Here is an 11,827-nt window from a genome sequence, read left to right on the forward strand (position 1 = left end):
CCATCAGTCTTAAACTTAAAATAGATTGTTTCTATACTTATAATCAACAACCTAAAATCAATAGTTTTATATATTTCCGTAGTCTTTTTATTCAATTACATAATTTGCAATGCTTCATGGGATTGTAGTTTGTACACTCGTAAAAGACACAGTCTTGTAGCTTTGTCTTTTTGTGTGGTTTTCAATTTTTTTTTTGCTTCAAATCAAGGTTTGTTATGTTGTGATTCACCTCTGAGCTGGTTGGTTTGGTTCAAGACTTAGAACTCTTTAATGAAGGATTTTATTAAAAAGCCTATGGAAAAAATTAATGGGAAAAATTCTTTTGGGACCCAGACGGCTGAAAAAGTGGGTAAGCACTGTTCGTCTGTTCGGTCACTTATGTGACAATCAAAGCACTTTGTGACGAGGAGGAGTGCGTTGCCGGGCCGTGATGGTGCACGGCCGGCGCTGAATCAGCTGATCAGTGGGAGAGCGAGATAAAGGGGAGCTGGAGGCGCCAGTTAGAGAGAGGCATGCAGCCGTGTTGCATGTGTGTCTGTGTCCTTATACTTTATGTTGTTTTAAGTTCATTTATATCATTAAAGTTTGTTTAATGTTTAGCCAGTTAACGCCTCCTCCTTGCTCATCCTTGAACTGTTACACACTTAAACAGAGTGAGAAAAATTGTTCAGCAACACATTTATCTATCGATTAAGATCGAGTAAGGGGATTTACTGCCTTGAACCACAGATACAGGAAGCACCATATTCTAACAGACTCAAAGAGTTTTACAAAGTTAGAAATATGGATAATAATAATAATCAGGAATTGCACATCAAATGTACAAATCTAACTGAAGGGATAGTTCAACCAAAAATAAAAATTCTGGCATAATTTACTCACCGTCATGTTGTTCTAATCCCATAAGACTTTCTTTCCTACATGGAATACAATTTTTTTTTTAAATTGAGTGTCCGAGCTGCTCTCACCTATACAATAAAAGTGGATGGGGGCAGTCAAGCTTTAACAATGACAACAAACCACCATGAAAGCATCATAAAAGTAGTCCATACGACTTGTGCACTATATTCCAAGTCTTCTGAAACCATATGATTGCTTTGTGTCTTGCCTTTAAAATGTTGCTTTATAGCCAGTGTCACAGTTAATTTCCATTGCATGGAAGAATAGCAGATTGGATATTCTGCTATAAATAACTTGTGTGTTCCACAGAAGAATGTAAGTCATTCATGTTTGAAAAGACAAGAGGGTGAGTAAATTAATTTAGAAATGACAGGATTTTATTTTTGGGTGAACTATTCCTTTAAGATTTTTAATGAGCTTTAGTTTATGAGCTGTAATGAACAAGAGTCTACTACTGATTTCCGAACCTCTATAACCCCCGAATATGTAAAGAGTTGGTAAAAACAGGGTAAAAACCTTTTATACCTCTATTTCTCTCTGAAACAATCAAGCAAAGCTGTTCATAGACAGCAGGGGGAAATTAGTTTTACTTACCTTGTCTTTCACTCCTCAGATCTCTGTTGACAGTTTGTGGACAGATATTGGCATGAGAATGATTCATAATTTGATCCACTTCATGGCCTCCTCTGGAGTTTTTTTACTAAAGTGTTGCCTTTGTCTGTGGAGGCGCATCCCTTCATTATTATATCAAAAGCCTGATTAATTAAAGGCCCTTTGGAAACTCTAACACAGTTGGCTGTCATTTCTGTTATTAAAAGCAAGCATCAGCCTCTGATTGTTGATCAAATCCTACGCAAGCCCTTTAGCTGCCTGACAGGTCAAACTTATTCAAGTTGGGGGATAATTCATCATCATGATTGTGGCTTAGGATTCCACCTATTCACTGATAAAAATGGGAAAAACTGGGGTACTAAAGGCAATGCTGTATCCTGAAATCGTGATATGTTACTTGGCAGGATTAGAGACAGGTGATTAATTGATAGGTCATTCATTTAACTAAGAACATTTTCATACCCTACTGTCTCTGTTCTTTGTGTGTAGTTATTGTTCAAATTCATTGATGTTTCTGGGGTCTGGGACTCGTTTTCTTGAAATATTAAGTTATTTCATCTGACAGTGTTTGTGTCATACACTTATAACACTTTTAAAGTGTCCTGGAAGCTACAGTTTCCAAGTACCTGATAACCTAAAGTAGCTAAATTACAGTCAAGCTACCCTTTTGAAAAAGTAATTAGGAATAAAAAGCTACATTGTAGGCTAATAAAGAAACTTAGCTAAATACATTGATGTTATTTAAAAGGATTGTTCACCCTAAAATGAAAATTCTCTCATCATTTACTCACTCTCATTCCATACCAGATGTGTTTGACTTTCTTTCTTCTGCTGAACACAAACAAAGCTTTTAAGAAGAATATTTTAGCGCTGTAGGTCCTCACAATGCAAGCGAATGGGTACCAAATATTTGAAGGTCCAAAAAGCACATAAAGGCAGTATAAAGTAATCCTTAAAGGGGTCATGAAATGCTCTTTTTTAATAGTTTTATAATCTTCTCTGAGGTCCACTGATAATGTTAGTAAAGTTAGTTTTTTTTTTTTTTTTTTTTTTTTTTTTGCATTAAAACAGTAATAATTTTGTAATAAATGGTAATTTTTCACCCTGTTTTTGACCCTCTGTCTGAAATGTTAGGTTTTGGCGTAATCCTTAAAATTTAAACACCCACTGTTCTGATTGGCTATCATCGTGCAGCCTCTTGAATAGAGCCATTTTTGAAACTCAATCGGAAGAGAATGAACCAAATCAACAACATTATAAAATTAAATGTCAGGGTTTACAAATAACGCACATCCAACACACTATATCCGAATATATTAAACTGTAAATCTCAAGCACAACTGTTAACGCTCACACCCTGTCTACACCGGATGAGTCAAAAGCAATAGAACCCATTATAATCAATGATGCTGTCTACCATGGAAGCGTCCGTTGCAGCACGTCGCATTGCGCCTACAGTAAACAGATGTCCCGTTCCATTTTGCGCTGCACGCGGTGGCGTTACTACTGCCAACAACACAAATAAATGGTTTAGAAAGTTTGTTTTCGACGCGCCCAGTGTAGACAGCCTCAAGCTGTTGCGTCACGTCATGTCAAAGGACGCGCCCAGTTTAAACAGGATGTCAGCACTATAAACTATCACACAGTCATGGCATATGAAATATTCATGAATTAAACTGTTTACTCACAGTTTTGCGATCGCGTCCAAGTGTTTTAACTGCCCCATCCTTCAATAACAGTTCCTTTGCAAAGATTGAATTGTATTGATATGAGCCAAACATACAATCCACTCTAAAATACTGTACACTGAAGACACATCCACATCCAGTTTCCAGTATCATTCCTTCATGTTTTCATACACCAGCAACTAAAAATAGTGCAGATAGGCAAAAGAACGCATCCATGACAGAGAGCTTCTCCTCTTCAGAGTTGTAACTTGACACCTCGTCTTTTAAAAGCGGCCCAAGATATGTATCAAGTGGTCAAAGATGTCCGTCTGCGCATGTTTATGTAGAAAAACATTTAAATCCAGACAGGCACATGAAGGTGTCCTGTGTAAGTCCATTTAGGATGAATCTCCCATGACAGGCCCCATCTCTCTCCACTTCAACCATGTGACTGAGTTTTTGAAAAGTTTCGCGTACAGACGACAACGTTGTCAAAACGATCCGTTCACACGGATCCGCGAAAACGACTAAAAACACTGTATTACACATGCCAGACCAGTAGTTGGCGATGTCATTTTGTAAAGAAACACTACGCGCCTGCGCACATAAGCATTCTTCCACAGAGCAGTGAATACAGACAATGAAGATGGCGATCGCTGGTCGTAGTAGTGATGCAGTAAATCTACACTTTGCTGGAGAAGCGTCAAAAAACTCAAAATCTTGAGCAGCACAAACACAGTCCTGTAGTCCGCCATTGTAGTTTTGAATGTCTAGCGTGTTGTTTTGAAGTACTCGCGAGCATGCCTATAGACTGAACTCTCAAGATTTTTCAGTAAACTCTGCTCATTTTTACCATCACTTCGTCTCCTGCCTTCTTCTGTATTCCCTCTGCTGACTCTTGGGCTGGTAGGAGAGTAAATTAACATAACAAGCTGTTGATGTTGACTGGTTTTGGATATCAGACAGAACTCTGATATATGGATATCTTCTGATGGAGAGAGAGGTCTTGTGTACACTGGATCTAACATGCATTTTCACTGCCTCATGTTTTCATATTCTAAACATTGAATACTGTACATGGCATCACATCTCTGTCTATAGGCTATATACATATGTGGTGGGTGAATAAATTGCAGGGTAAAGGTACATCAAATAAAATTAAGTAAATAAATAAATAACATTTAAAATACAAATAATTTTTTCCCATCTGAATCCATATATTAATTTCAAGATTTTCAAATTGCAGGTTCTGCCTACTGTACAATGTTCACACTCCATACAAAACACTCCAAATATATTGTTGATTATTGTTATTTGCACAGACACCAGTATTCATATTGATAATTATACATCTCAAATTGATGCCTATCAATCCATCATTCTTTATATAACACCTAATACGCGTGCGCATGACGTCATTGTTTTCACAAATTAGCGTTTTTGTATGTTTACACGGAGACGATAATGGTATTGTTTTCAAAAACTTGCACTTTGAAACCCGTTTTCAAAAGTTTGCGTTTTCAGACCCCAAAATGCCGTTGTCGTGTAAATGAACAGCCAAAACGCATGAAAAGTTTTCCGTTTTTAGTTGAAAAAATTGTCGTGTAAACGGCCCCTGAATGAGGACCAATGGGCGGGTCCAAGGGTTCAATGATGGAAAGATAGACATTGCATATGCATATCCTTGTGACATCACAAGTTCCATGAATTCCAAACAAGCTGTTTCTGCAGCTTGGTTTAAATAAATGCTCTTTTTCTATTAAGGAGAAAGTTTTCAGTTCTGAAACTTTCAGTATGTTTTTATAGTACAATGACCTCTTACATGTCAAAATATCAAGGAATATTTATTTCCTCATGTCATGACCCCATTAAGACTCCAGATCTTCAGAAGTGATATGATAAATGTGGGTGAGAAACAGATCAATATTAATCTTTAAAATATGTTAATAGGGTGAGTAAATGATGTGAGAATTTTCATTTTTGGTTTAACTATACCTTAAGGGGGTCAAAATATTTTTTAAGATATAACATACAAATATAATGATAAAATTTGATATTTATTTTTACATTCAGAACAGTATTTATCTGGCATAAAACAATAAGCAGTGACAGCATGGATCTTGAACAGGTAAATTTACACTAAATCCAATCAATTAAACTAGAAAACATGCTATAGCTATGAGTCAAAAACAGTAATGAATACCAGAGTTTAACTAAAACTTTATTTAGCTAAAAAAGACAACATTTCTCACAGGGACAAGACAAAGCCTCAAATGAATGAGTGATTCAAATTGGTTTGTTCATACGATTCAAAACTAAACCTCTCTTGTTATACATGAACCATTCAAATGAACCGATTCACTAAAATAAATCAGACTTCCCAAAATTCCATATGAGAGAGAGAAGACAGTTTGGGAGTGCCCGTTTGTTTATTCAGCACATTCGGCTGCTAAACTGCATATACAAACAATGTGATAAGAAAGCAAAGTAGCATTTTAACATGTTAGATCACTACGTAAAAACATAGTTAAATTAGTAATGCGTATACAAACAATGTGATGAGAAATCAAAGTAGCATTTTAACATGTTAGATTGCTACATAAAAACATAGTTAAATTAGTAATGTCGCTAGTTACCCGCCACGTGGTTTTATGGTAAAGGGGGATTGAGCCCCTGCCCTTTTTTCCAAATTTATCAAAAGTGCCCCTCTCAACATTGATTAATAAACAATTATATTGTGATGGTCAATAAAACGAAATGCATTTGAATTAAAATTAACATGACAAAACAGTAGCAATTTGTTTTTTAGAATTTCCCTGTTTATTTGCTCTGCCGTCAGTCTGAGATGTTGCCATGAAGCCAACGCGTTGCTATGCATTCAAGTACAACCCTTTTGTTTATTAAGAACATTGTTTTAATCAAAGCAAGAGCCACAAATTAAGAAGTCGCAGTTACCACGGAAATGGGAATCACAAATCTCTAAAATGGTGAGTTTTAGGGGGCCTGGGTAGCTCAGTGGTAAAAGACGCTGGCTACCACCCCTGGAGTTCGCTAATTCGAATCCCAGGCGTGCTGAGTGACTCCAGCCAGGTCCCCTAAGCAAACAAATTGGCCCGGTTGCTAGGGAGGGTAGAGTCACATGGGGTAACCTCCTCGTGGTCGCTATAATGTGGTTCGTTTCCCGGTGGGGCGCGTGGTGAGTTGAGCATAATTGCCGTGGTGGATGGCGTGAAGCCTCCACACACGCTATGTCTCAATACTCAAGATTTGTCTGACTTGGCTGTAAGTAGAGTGAAAACTCAATGACAGTGTTGTGGATTGCAATTACAAAACAATTAGAACTAGAGTCAAGCACATAGGTCAACATGCGTACTGGCACTTCCCTACCAGGCCTCACACCAAGTAAATAGCACAGTCCCTTTTATTAGCATTTACCTTTAAGAACAACACTCTTAACTTAACAGAGACACATCCCAAGATAATGGTTTTAATTAGCGCTAGATCCTGACAACACCCCGGACAATAAATAACAATGTACAGGCTGAGGGATGGTAAGAAAAATCTTTAAAAGTTTAATATTTAGACATTTTAGACATGGCTTGGGTGTTGTTGCTTAGCATTATTAAATATTCATGGATAGAGAGATAGGAATACTTTATGGATCCCCAAAGGCAAATTCATGCATCCTCTCAGCCAGCTAGGAGAACGACAACAATTTTCATTGTACAGATTTTTTGTCATTGTCCTCAACTCAAAGCAGCTAACTTGTATTATGACTATATCCTTGGGGAGTTTGTATGAATGTAGAAAACTCTGTAGAGGGCCAGTTAAGTTCAAACTGCCTTTATGAGCTTTGAAAATTAAAGACATCAGTGCTGTTTTTAATGCTTCTTTGGGATTTAGCATGGTCAAAATGGTCGTTACTCCAAAGTATGCATGCTAGTGCAATTATATGATGGGTAAACGCACCTGCAAATAAATAAATATTTTGTTGAAATTTCTCAATTAGGATAATATACAATGGCACCGAAAAGTATTTGGACACTTCAGCCATACTTATAAATGTCTGAATGTTATTACATTAAATAATCACTACAAATTAAAATTAAACTAGTGTTGTCAGTTGATTCAAATGTTTAATCACAATTAATCACATGCGTTTTCATAGTTAATAGCAATTATTCACAGATTGCGAAAGTGCTTAAATTTTGCTCTATATATACTTGTTTTTCTGTCAAAATACATTTATTTCCTTCTTAGGAAAGAAAACAAAACAATATGTAACAATAATGCTTTATTAACATTTCCCAAACAAAGCCTCCCACAGTATAAAGATAGAAATGCACTAAAATATCACAAATTCAAGTAACATTAAGCGTTTCACTAAGTCTAAGTGGGAGGTTGACACAAAAAAAAAAAAAAACATATTGTTGCATATTGTTTGCAATGCACATTAAATCTCTTAAACTGTCATCCTCCACAATATTAATCTGCCTGTAGACTGTGGCTATGTGCTTTGCTACAGCAGTCGTGCAGCCGCATTCATGATTCACGTAAGGGTGTCAACACCACTGTCAAGCACCACTTTGAACTCCACATGAAAAGAAAGTGCTTGTTAATAATGTCTCGCTCTGCATTTTCGTGATAGTTAAGACTTGACGTGCTTCTGTGCTAATTAAAATGTGCATTAAAGAGCCTGCAAAGTACTTGATTTCTATAACAAGTCCCATCTGGGCTTGTTTTGTACAACAAATAGTGTCCTTCCCCAACCAGTATTTATGCTGGTTTGTGATTTATTAACGGTAAATGCGTTAATAGCGATTAATAAAAATTAACGTGTTAAACTTTTTTAATTAAATGCATGCGTTAACGCATTAACTTTGACAGCTCTACAAATTACTCATTATTAATTCTACAAAAGTTTCATTAGATTACTTACTGATTACCTCATAAAAAAGTTACTTTCCTTAAAACTTTTCTAAAAAAAAAAAAGGTGATGAACTGTACCTGTGGTTACTATAGGCTATATAGGACCTGTGTCAAAAATCATCTAGATACCATTTGGTTAAAATTATTGCAAAAATAACTTAGAAAAGAGCATCATAAAGCAGATAAATTCAAGCAGATTTGATAATTGTCAATATATCCTCTTGTTACCTTTGCTCATTGCAATGATGATAAGAAGGACAGGTGCCTCTTTCAGCTCAAACCAGCTGGCTCTTCAGTCTTAATTCATCCTGCTTTAAGTGTTATTGGCCAAGCACGAGATAACTCACAGCAAAATAGGATTCTGTCTCACCCTACACAAAGATAATTACAGTTGATTCATTGTTATGCTGGGATGTTCCCCTTGGATCAAACTAGTGATTGGAGACAAAAGCAAACATTTGAAAAATGACAAAAAAAAAAAAAAAAAAAATGTCTCTTTACCCATGTCAATTTCACCTATATTCGTCATTACAACCATGTGCTTTGAATATTTAATCTTGACTAAATTCAGAACAAAAATGAAAGTTATTGTCACGGTCCTGTGGCCTTGTTAGGTTGGGTTTCTGTCTGACGGGACCATGGCATTATTGTCCTGTCTCGTGTTTTGTGTACCTTCTTTGTGTGATCGCACAGGTCCGGTTGTTAGTTTCCGCCGTGTGCTCTCCGGTGATGTCATGGTCCTGTTAATTGTCAGGTTAGTTTTTGTCTGACGAGGACCGTGGCATCATTGTTCCCTGTTTGTTTTGGTCAAAGCTTGTTTATGTTTTGCCCTCATGTGTTTCAGGTGCCGCTGGCATGCAGAATCAGCGTTTCCATGGGTACCCTGATTGTTTCTATGGGAACGCTGATCATGCCAACTTTCACCTGCCCCTTGTTTGTTTCCTGCTTATTTAAATCCCCTCATGTGTCATGCCCAGGGCTGGATCGTTAAATGTGGTAGTTTAATGTTGTTTAATGTTAAATGTAGTTGAATGTTGAACGTATCGAGCTTATGCTGAATGTGTTTGTCAAGCAACTAACCTCACTCTCTTTGCCTAGTTGGTATTGTCTTGTGTATCTGTTTGTTGCCTGTCTCTGCCCGTGCGTCGGGAGTGTGGTTACCTTCCAGCTGGGAGTGTGGTTACCTTCCAGCTTGATGTATGCCTGTTCTCGCCGCCCATGAATCGCCAGTGGAGGATTCTCCATAGCAGCAGTCTACTTTACCAGTTCAGTTTGAATTGGCATTTTCTGTTGTAAATAAATCCCTTGAACTGTTCTCATGCTTTGTGATCCAGCCAAACTAGGGCCCAGCAGAGGCCATTATGGGCATTTTTCTTTCCCCCCCTCCCACTCACAAAGACACCTGCAGCCAACGGTCAGTCCAGATCGCCCAACTCCGCTTTCTCTGGGAAGGAGATGGCGATGTTAGAGCCGAACTTAAGGATCTGTTCAACGGATGCATGGCACATGATCTCTTGGCGCATGGGAGATGGAAGGGCTGGGGACCCTCTCCTTCTGGGAATTTGTGGGATACATCCATCACCGGAAGGAATGGGTTACACCACAATACAGGCAACTCTCCCACACTTGGCATCCCACCGTCCCAGCCTCAGACTGCCAAGTCCCCAGCCGTCCCCTTACCCATATGCGGAGAAGGAGGAGAAGGACAACTCAGTCACAGCCAGCGCCCATGTCTGCCACGGCCAACGAGCCAGCGCCCACACCTACCACGGTCAACAAACCAGCACCCACGCCTGCCACGGCCAATGAGCCAGCACCCACACCTGCCACGGTCAACAAGCCAGCACCCACGCCTGCCACGGCCAACAAGCCAGCGCCCACGCCTGCCATGGTCAACGATCCAGTTCCTTAAGCCTCATCTGTACCAGAGCCAGCACCTGAAGCCTTGTCTGTCCCAGAGCCAGCATCCTCGGTCATGATGGCCACTCCCACAGCAGTGCTCCTGGCCGCCCAGAAGAGGAGGAGGAGAAGGGCTCCTGTTCCCCAGTTGCTGCCAGCGCTCCCGGCCATGGAGGACATTCCCCAGTTGCTGCCAGCGCTTCCAACCATGGAGGCCATTCCCCAGTCGCTGCCAGCACTCCCGACCATGGAGGCCGTTCCCCAGTCGCTGCCAGCACTCACAGCCACTGAGACTGTTCCCTTGTCTCTGCCTGTGCTCACAGCCATGAAGGCTGTTCCCCTGCCACTGCCCATGACCACGGAGGTCATTCCCCTGTCCCTGCCTGTGCTCACAGCCATGAAGGCTGTTCCCCTGCCACTGCCCACGACCACAGAGGTCATTCCTCTGTCACTGCCTGTGCTCACAACCAAGGAAGCTTTTCCCAAGTCACTGCTTGTGCTCACAACCACAGAGGCTAATCCTCTCAGCAGCTGCTGGACAGGGGGCAGTGAACCAGGTGACAGCCCAGTCCTGTTTCGCTTCTGCCTTGAGGCCTCCTACCAGGCCACCAGACCCTGCCTTTACCCTGAGGCCTCCTCCCAGGCCACCAGACCCCACCCCTTTCCTTAAACACCCTCCCTGTTTTCCCACCCTTCCCTCCCTTTCTGTTGTTTCCTGTTCTTTGTTAAGTGTCCGTGTGTTTGTCTTGTTTGTTTATTTCTTTTGTTTGTTCCTGTTGGGATGCCAGGAGGTGTGTTTTGTGTACCTTCTTTGTGTGAGCACACAGGTCCGGTTGTTAGTGACCACTGTGCGTGAGTTACTGCCATGTACTCGCCAGTGATGTCACGTGGCATCATCGTTCTCTGTTTGTTTTGGTCAAAGCGTGTTTACGTTTTGCCCTCATGTGTTTCAGGTGCCGCTGGCACGTGGAATCAGCATTTCCATGGGAACCCTGATTGTTTCCATGGGAACGCTGATCATGCCAACTTTCAGCTGCGAGCGGCATCTCCCCCTTATTTGTTTCCTGTTTATTTAAATCCCCTCGTGTGTCATGTCCAGGGCTGGATCATTAAATGTGGTAGTTTAATTTTGTTTAATGTTAAATGTAGTTGAATGTTGAACGTATCCGAGCTTATGCTGAATGTGTTTGTCAAGCAATTAACCTCACTCTCTTTGCCTAGTTGGTCCTGTCTTGTGTATCTGTTGGTTGCCTGTCTCTACCCGAGTGTTGGAGTGTGGTTACCTTCCAGCTTTCTGTACACCTGTTCTCGCCGCCCACTAATCGCCAGTGGAGGATTCTTCGTAGCGCCAGCTGGTGCTGGGATCGCCAGCCTTCACCAATTCAGTTTGAATTGGCATTTTCTGTTGTAAATAAATCCCTTGAACTGTTCTTCTGCTATTTGGTCTCTGTCTCACTCTTGCTCTGACAGTTATAGCTGAGTAGCTGCCATGGAGTATCATAACTGTCAAAGAACCTGCTGGCTCCTTGAAGACAAATGTGATACATTTTTCACCCATTCAAAATCCCAATGGTACCCTAAACGTTACAGACTTATGCACTGAAACCTGCATTCATTTAGATGTGAATTATTTAGTGTTTACCAAAGGGATTTGAGTATGGTTTATCATTGTGACATCTGGCCAATGTGTTAGAGTGTTACCTTCATATTGTTCCATTTTTACTTTGATTTATTAACAACTTTAGAGTTCATCTATCTTAGATGGTAGAGCATAACACTAGCAATGCCAAGGTCATGGGTTCAGTTCAACTCTTGAATGT

This window comes from Myxocyprinus asiaticus, chromosome 34, assembly GCF_019703515.2.
Source record: "Myxocyprinus asiaticus isolate MX2 ecotype Aquarium Trade chromosome 34, UBuf_Myxa_2, whole genome shotgun sequence".
NCBI lineage: Eukaryota > Metazoa > Chordata > Actinopteri > Cypriniformes > Catostomidae > Myxocyprinus > Myxocyprinus asiaticus.